The sequence below is a fragment of the Tetrao urogallus genome (genome assembly GCF_951394365.1).
Source record: "Tetrao urogallus genome assembly, chromosome: 2".
In the NCBI taxonomy this organism is placed as follows: domain Eukaryota; kingdom Metazoa; phylum Chordata; class Aves; order Galliformes; family Phasianidae; genus Tetrao; species Tetrao urogallus.
In genome coordinates, this window is record NC_136814.1 from 47,696,237 (window position 1) to 47,704,220 (window position 7,984).

Here is a 7,984-nt window from a genome sequence, read left to right on the forward strand (position 1 = left end):
CTTCCAGGCAAAATCTCACTCAGAATGCTGCTCATGAATTGAAAAGACTGGGGAGTTGTACTGCAAGCTTCTCAATGAAAAAGAAAAACTGTATTGCACTGTAGCAGACCTTAGTTCTATTTGAAGCAATGGTTTTGGAAGTCTATTGTTCTAGCTTGTTACTTCCCCTGTGGCATAGGTATAGCTCTGAATTTGACAGACAGTAAGAAAGCAAGTTCCTCGGATGACATTGTGAAAAATTTTTATTATTCTCATAAAAATCAAGGCATAAAGGCTCCTAGTGACGCTCCTACCATTAGCAGTCTCCTATTCTTCAGTTTCTCAAGGGTACAGTGAAACAGTGGTCATCAATTTGCATTCTTATTGTCAGTGTTTACTTAAAAATTGCAAATATAGGACTAGAAGAAGTTACTTTTTTTTTTTTTTTTTTTTTTTTTTTTTACGATAGAAAGGCAGAAAGATTAACTCTTTAAACTAAACTTAAAGTACTGTTATCCTCCTATTTCCATTGTGTGTGCCTTTCAAGACTGAAGAAGTCCGAGTTAATACAAAGGACATGCTTGTTTTTAAAGTAAAAAATTGTGGATAGATCTGCTGAAGATCTTGTATCTTAATTAGATACAGGGAAGGTGCAAATCATAGACCCTAGTGATAGACTTTGTCATTACTTAGCTTCTGCTTTCGAACCTGAGAGGTGGGAAAAAGTAGAGTTATTTTCTGCGTTTAAAAAAACTGAGTCTACAGACTTTCTTTACGTACTATTTTTCTGTTTTCCATTTAGCTGTTTTATTCATGTTTTAGAAAGAAACAGGTAAAGGATCACTTATCAAAAATCAACAAAATCTGGAAGAGTAGTTGAAAGGGGCAAGTTCTTGTGAGTACAAGGCCTGTCAATGTCTACAACTGAACCAACAAAATCTAAATTTTAATCACATTAATTGAGCATAGAAATTTACAAGATAAGTTCCTAAAAATGCAGAAATATTCACTGTGAGAAAGAAAACAGGAAAAGTTTGAGTTTGTTGCTTATCTCGCATGTGCGGTCTGCAAGCTTTGCTGTTAGAACTCATGTTCTGAATCGTCCATGACCTGTGCTGCCTCTTTCCAAGTCAAACAAGTAATATATATGGCTGGGAAGTATTGCAAAAGTCAGAGGATATGGATGGAATGTAGGATAATGAGAAATTAGGATGATTATAGCCATAGAAATGTAAGAGCAGTCTGTTGAAGTGGTAGCTTCAGTTATGTTAGTAGATATGAGAATATGTGGAAGACATGGGAGCAATGTGGTGGAAGAGTTCATGGATGAACAGTTCTTTGTCAGCGGTGCTATCTAAATAGCAGCTTGAATTTGAAACAGAATTTTTTTGCACATTTCCCCCCTGTAGCCACCCCACCCTCTTTTCTTTCTCTCCTCCTCTGCTGGATAAGTGTCTTTACTGACATCACTTCCAAGGTAGTCTTAAGTCAGTTGAGAAAAGAGAAATGACCAAGTTCCTTCCCTTTGGGGCATTAGCACACTGCTACTTTGAAACACTTAGGTCACCTGTTTTCCTAGCAATGGAGCAGCAAGCACACAGTGTAATCCAATGATTTCTTACATCTGTCCTCTCTGGAGGAGTCATTACAGTGGCTACAGGTGTTTTTTGTTTTGTATACTCCGTGAGTTCTAATTTTTATCTGTAGGACATCTTTTTCTTTTTTCAAGAACTGATTTCTCAGAAGCTTCAAACTTACAGGTACCTGTATAGAATAAGCCTTAAGTTGTTTCTGGAACTGCAAAATCTGAGTTGTTAACTGCAAAGAAGTTAGATATGAGCAGCTTTAAAAATAAACTATATGAAATTATAGGAAAAAAAAAATACAGAATGCTGGAGTAACTCTGAAGAAAAGTGAGAGTCCAGAACAGAGCACAAAACCACAGTGGGAAAATGTAAGAAATAATTAGTTACAGAACAAACACGGCCATGAAATTACGTCTTATCTTGGAGATGTCAGACTGTCATTCTGTGGCCAATTTCACCCAGTTAGGAGAGAGACTAGTATGTCAGAAATGCTGTTGCTGATTTATCTAATCTTTTCAGTTTTCTGAGATGCACAGCTAGAAGGAACTTTAGAGGTGTCAGTGACTGTTCAGGAAGTAGTACAGTTGTGCTATAGTCTGTTCATCTCCTGGGAAAGAATGCACTGAGTTAACAAAATAAAAATGGAAGTCATGTCAGCAACAGGATGATGTTATTAAAAAAAAAAGAAAGGCAGAGATGAATGAGAAGCGGAATGTAGGCCAGGCATAAAGAAATGAGTGACAGCTGCTGAGAAAAAGAAGTTAGAGATGAACGAAGGAGAGCACTACAAGAGCAGAAGGACTCAATGGGTAGAAAGTTGAGTTGGAGGGTAAGAAGACCTCAGGTGCTGTGAGACAGACTTAAGGGAAGAAAGGAGAAAGCAAAGGGAAAATCAGGTTTTAAAAAAATAATAGAGAGAGAGAGAGAGAGGAGATTATTTAAAGAAGAGGAAATTGTTCCCCATATATGTTCTCTGATCTGATATGGGCTTTATGACAGATCTTGAAGAGTTGAAGTGAATAGGGAAGAAGTATTGATAAAAGAGAACTGAAAAGGTGGTGGGGGGAGAGATAGTGGTTATTATGGTAATTGGTATAGAAAACAGAAAAAGCAGAAAAATATTAATGTCTGCAGGATGATGGAAAGTGAGAGGGGAGAAAGTGAAGTGAAGGCACAGCTCAACAACGATTGTCTTTATGACGATGAATTCTAATTTCTGAGTAGGTTAGAGATTGTTCAGATAAGCTACTGTAAATGTATTTTTACAGTGTTAGGAGGTCCACTACGTGTAACCTGTGGGTAACTTAAAAATACAGAATAAAGTATAATGTAGAATGCACTTTCTTCTTTATTAGCTTTACTGCATCAGTGTATTCCTATTCCAGGAGTAATGTCCACCTGCTCTTTGTGGAATGCAAAAGGGAAGCTGCTCGTAAAACCAATGATGATACAAGCCCTTGTTATTTAGAGACAGCTTATAGTTCATCGTGTTCTCACTTCTGTTGAGATACTGCTTGTTTGCTCTGAAAGAGGGAAATTTTTTACAGCCTTAGTTTGCTCCTGTAATACAGTGAATGTTGTGCAACTCTGTTAGATCACTGACAACAAAACACAAGGGAGTGATAGCTTTTAAGACCAGTGCCACAGGACGACAAGCCAATACATGACCAGACAGGTGTGGAACCAAAATAAAAAATTTTTAGATTGATTAATTATAAACCACAACAGAGGGGAAAGGGGAAAAAAAAAAAAAAAAAAAAAGAGATTTGCTTATTCAGATGTAAATAAAGTATGGTGGAGTTTTACACTGTTACTTGGTGAAATTATGTAACCAGGGTAAGACTGGAAGATTGTACAGTACAATAGGCTGCAGCCATCTGAGGAAATATGAAGACTGAACTTAACCTGGGATAAATGGGATAAAAAGGATGCCTAGTGACCAGGGATCTGTAGCATATGTTTGGTTTTTTTGTTTGTTTGTTTTAGTTTGTCCTTTGCCTCTGCTGTAGGAAGTGCCTTAATTGTAATATGTACGTACTGAATGAACTCATATTCATATAATCCTTGTGTCATTCTGCACTGTAGTTGACAAGGAGCTCTAAAACCTGTGCTTTATATTTTTAGGCATAGAAAACATTTCTACATGCAGGGCTGGTGGCTGCTGTGTTTATTTCATTTTACTCACCTTGTCTTCTGTAGCAAACTACTGTGAATTTGTTCTTTAGGGCTAATTACCCAAACTTCTTTACCACATTCTGAGAAGAAATATTTAGGAAAGCCCCAGTCCGAAACTCCGCTGATCCTGTAGAACTGTCATTGCCAAGAGAAGGATGGAAGGGTCAGTGGGCTGTGTTGTGTTCTGACTGATAGCACACAGGAACAGATCACAGCAGCCATGAAACTGCTCTGCAAGGAGCTGGAAGTCAAGACAGCTCTGAGTGTTATCTGAAACAGAAGAATAGCGATGTTGAAAGCTTCCTTTGCCAGTGTCCTTCTCACTTAGAGTCTGCAGTGTTGAAGTAACTGAAAGAGCACCATCTGGAAAGAGGAAGGAAGTCCAGTATCTCTACTTTTGGTTGGGGTTTCCTCGGACTCCAGGAAATCTGACCTTAAGAAACGTGCCAGGGTAAAGAGGTAGGGCTCTTCCCAGGGAGCAGCCACCCGGACTGCAGGAAGGAAATGAGATTGTATGCCCTTGTGTCCCAATGGATGGAGCTAACCTACCTTAGCACTGCAGATTTAGAGTGCAGAGGCTGTCTTTGCTCTCCTTTGCTAGCAGATGTGGGAGCAACAAAAATCCTCATTAACTTTTAGAACTGAAAAATAATTCCTCCATGTTCTGCTTTGTGGTTTTTACATACAGATTGGAAATTTGTTGAGAATACATAATACAATATGGAAGTCTTTTCTCCTCCCTTTTCAAAAGGACCATGTTGATTAAGTGCGGGGAAGAGTAGGAAATTAGCAACTATTATAAATACTGAAGCTTAAAACCTGACCCAAACATCTCTGTCGAGGAGACGCAATACTTCCCCAGGTTTTTGCTTCAGGAAAACTCTAGAGATTTGAGATCATCATTAAACATACTCTAGGATTACTTTTTAATTGCTGTTTTTAACTCACCTGTTTTGTTGCTTGTTTCTCTGTCAAAGCCATGCTCACAGGGAAAAGCATGAGAAAAGGAACCAGAGGAGATTTGTTTCTCTGGCCTCAGGGTGCGGCACAGCTGCTGCCTGGAGCTTTCTTGCTGGTTTAAGTATCTGTTCAAAGCATGACTCTAGACTGAATTAGTTTTGTATGAACAGACTAAAATATGATCATCATAAAGATAGGAAAGTGCTCTTACAGGTATGGTGTGTTCTTGTGTCTGTGTCAGTGTGAAGCATGCAGAGAGGCACGCCAGCTGTGCAGAGCCACACCATAGTCAGCAGCAGAGCTTTTGAATATGAAAAAGGCTTTTGCTTTGATTTTGGCACTTCCTCTCTCTCCTTGGTGAGTGAACACATTTACACTGCCATTATTTATATGATAGCAGTGGGTGAAAATTAGCAGCTTGGAATTACTCTTTTAGGTTACTGACTTGTGTTTATGAGCATGTAGAATGATAATGACTGGTGCCAGGTAAACATGCATGAATTATTCTGGAGCACTATTGATGAAAAGAATGGTGGAGAGCAGTTAATGCACCGATAGCCTTTGACTATTTTTTCATTAAGAAATATTGTTAGAAGGAGAAAAAAGTAGATAAAAACCTTGGTTTTCTGTGACTCTTGATTGTGGGCAAAGCTGCAGTTCAGTGCATATCCTCTGAAGATGACTGACAGGTCTGTAGTTGCTATTTTATTGCCATGGTCACTGCCAGCTGCTCAAAATGTAGTGTGAGTTCCTCTGTGGAAGGAGCAGACAACGCTGTGATCCCTTTTGCACTGAATGTCCAGTCAGTTCCATAAAACTAGAAATAGTGGAGGTTCTTTTGGATGCCTGCTTTGGTAACGAAGCAGTTAGGTGGGACCTGCATGAAATTCAACAGAAATTTACTGATTAATTATCCTCTACTATTCTACTTGCTTGGTCTTTTTCACCTTCTGCTGGCCTTGGCAGTACATGCTCTTGTGTTGTTTTTTTCCTAAAAAAAAAAAAAAAAAAAAAAAAAAAAAAGATTGGATAGGAAATTAGTAAACACTTTACTTGTTTCGTTCAACATATGCTAAGGAAGTGGAAACAGCTGGGGGCCAAAGGGAGACTGTGGCTGGCAAGGCAGGCTGTTATTTTTATACAGAGACGTTCAGTTAGCTCTCTTTGTATAGAGAGGACATTCCATGCAGCAGCCTCATATTACCCTGATGGCTCCTATTAGACCTCTTGCCTTCAAGCATTTTGTCTTAGCAGTTCACACACCTGCATGTTTGTTCACTGTCTGTTCTATTGCACAACAGCTTCTCCTTATCTCTCCCTTTCCTCAGCTGCTTTCTCTTCCTTTTCCTTTTCTTCAGCTGATGCCTTTGTTGCACAGGCTGCAGACAGAAGGGGGAGAGTAGAAGCAGAGGTCTGGCTGGGCTTTGCCTGTTGCCTTCCCAGCCCTTCCTATTGCAGAAGGTGAAGTGTTGACTGAAGTTCAATTAAAAAAAAAAAAAAAAAAAAAAAAAAAAGCCAAGTTTGAAGAGGTGGATGTAGCATATATTCAGAGAAAATGATTAGTTGGGGTAAGAATGTGATGTCCATGGTGCCCTGGAAAATGGTCTCACTCAAGTGCCTTACATGCCTTATTAATAAGACAGAATTGAAAACTTTCATTTTATACTTGTTTTTTTCTACTGTGTTTTATTGTATATAATCATATTTATATGTTAATTATTATGATGGAAAATAGAGCTGAAACTACTAATCCTCTGTCTTGTGGCAGCACAAAGCCTTGCACTGCTCTATTCAGATAACTGAGATGTTACTCTACTGAATGATAAAAAAGCAATGTAATAATCGATGCTTATTACAGAATAAAGCCATCTCCTTCCTCCTCTTTCCTGTGTTCTAAAAATTATCTTCATATCTTTTGCCACTGATTTCTAGTAATGAACTCAGCCAAGCAGACTGGCACATGTTTCACTGTCACATGGAAGACTTGCATAATGTAGGTTAAGCAAACAGATATTCTTGGGCCATGATTATACCAAAGCCACTTAATATGGCTAGAGGGTTCGCTCTTGGTGTTTTTATTCAAACATCAAAGACCAAGGCCACTGTTTATTTCTTCCTGGTTTGCAAAGGAAAGTGACTTAACTACAGGGCTCTTATTACTGTTTTATTACTGTTGTGTACAACCCCTTTAAATTCCAGGGAGCTGAAAAACACTTCCAAGCAAAACACGATTTTGATTCTTGGCTTCTGTGTGAGGGCTTTGTAGCCCAATTCCTATGCCGAAGGTCACGTAAGACTTACCTAGAGACTAACAAGAGTCAGCATGTCAAGACTTTACTTTGCAGCATTGACTCTGAAATAGGAGCTCAGCAATCTTGTGCAGAGGGAAGAAATACTTATTCTGTTGCCTAGGAAATCTCTAAACTGTCCTTAATTCTGACACTTCTGCCTTAGTGTAGCTTCAAACTGTGGCAATAAGTGTATCACTAATAATGTTTCTCAAAATCCATTTAAATGAATGTTAATAGTTTATTCTTTGAACGATATTTCTTATGTCTGTTGGGCCAGGCATGGCACAGTTATTTTCATATCTTTTATGTACAGGACAGGTTGGCTTCCTATTAAATGGATGCAGGAACATCAAGCCTAATAATCACGGAAGTTACTTTACCCAATTGTTTTCAGTTTTCTAAAATACTTTTGAAGTGACACACTTTCTTGTTATGTAATTATTACATGCAATAAAATGTTCCAAGGGCAAAGAGCAAATTTGTTAAACTAGTGTAATAAACGAAACTCACAGCAGTTAGTTTGCCATTTCTTTTTCCTGTGAAGCCAACATGTATCTAAGCTCTGGTTGGTGTGCATTTTTACCCTTCCACGCTCCCCCAGTATTCTATGTAAGGGTCCTAAGTTACAGACTTGCTTTTGTTGGTAATAATATGCTGTTACTGATGCCAATTAGTTGCTTCATTCCTATGATCAGATGTTTTCCATTTCAGAATCCTTTGATTTCCTATAGGTTGGATGGTAAAAAGAGGAGAGAGGCTGTGTAATAAAATTTTCAAAGAACAAACAAACAAAATATATTGTCAAACTTTAAATAGATTTCTTACCTTCTTTTTAGTTCAAAAGACAAATTACCAGCAGCCTCTGAAGAACCAGAACATGTACAAGATTTCATTGTAGCCAAACATTTCAGGAAATATTGACAGATCTACTTATGAGGCAGAATTTCCTGCTTCCTGCCTTGATGGATAAAATACTGACACACATTGATTCAT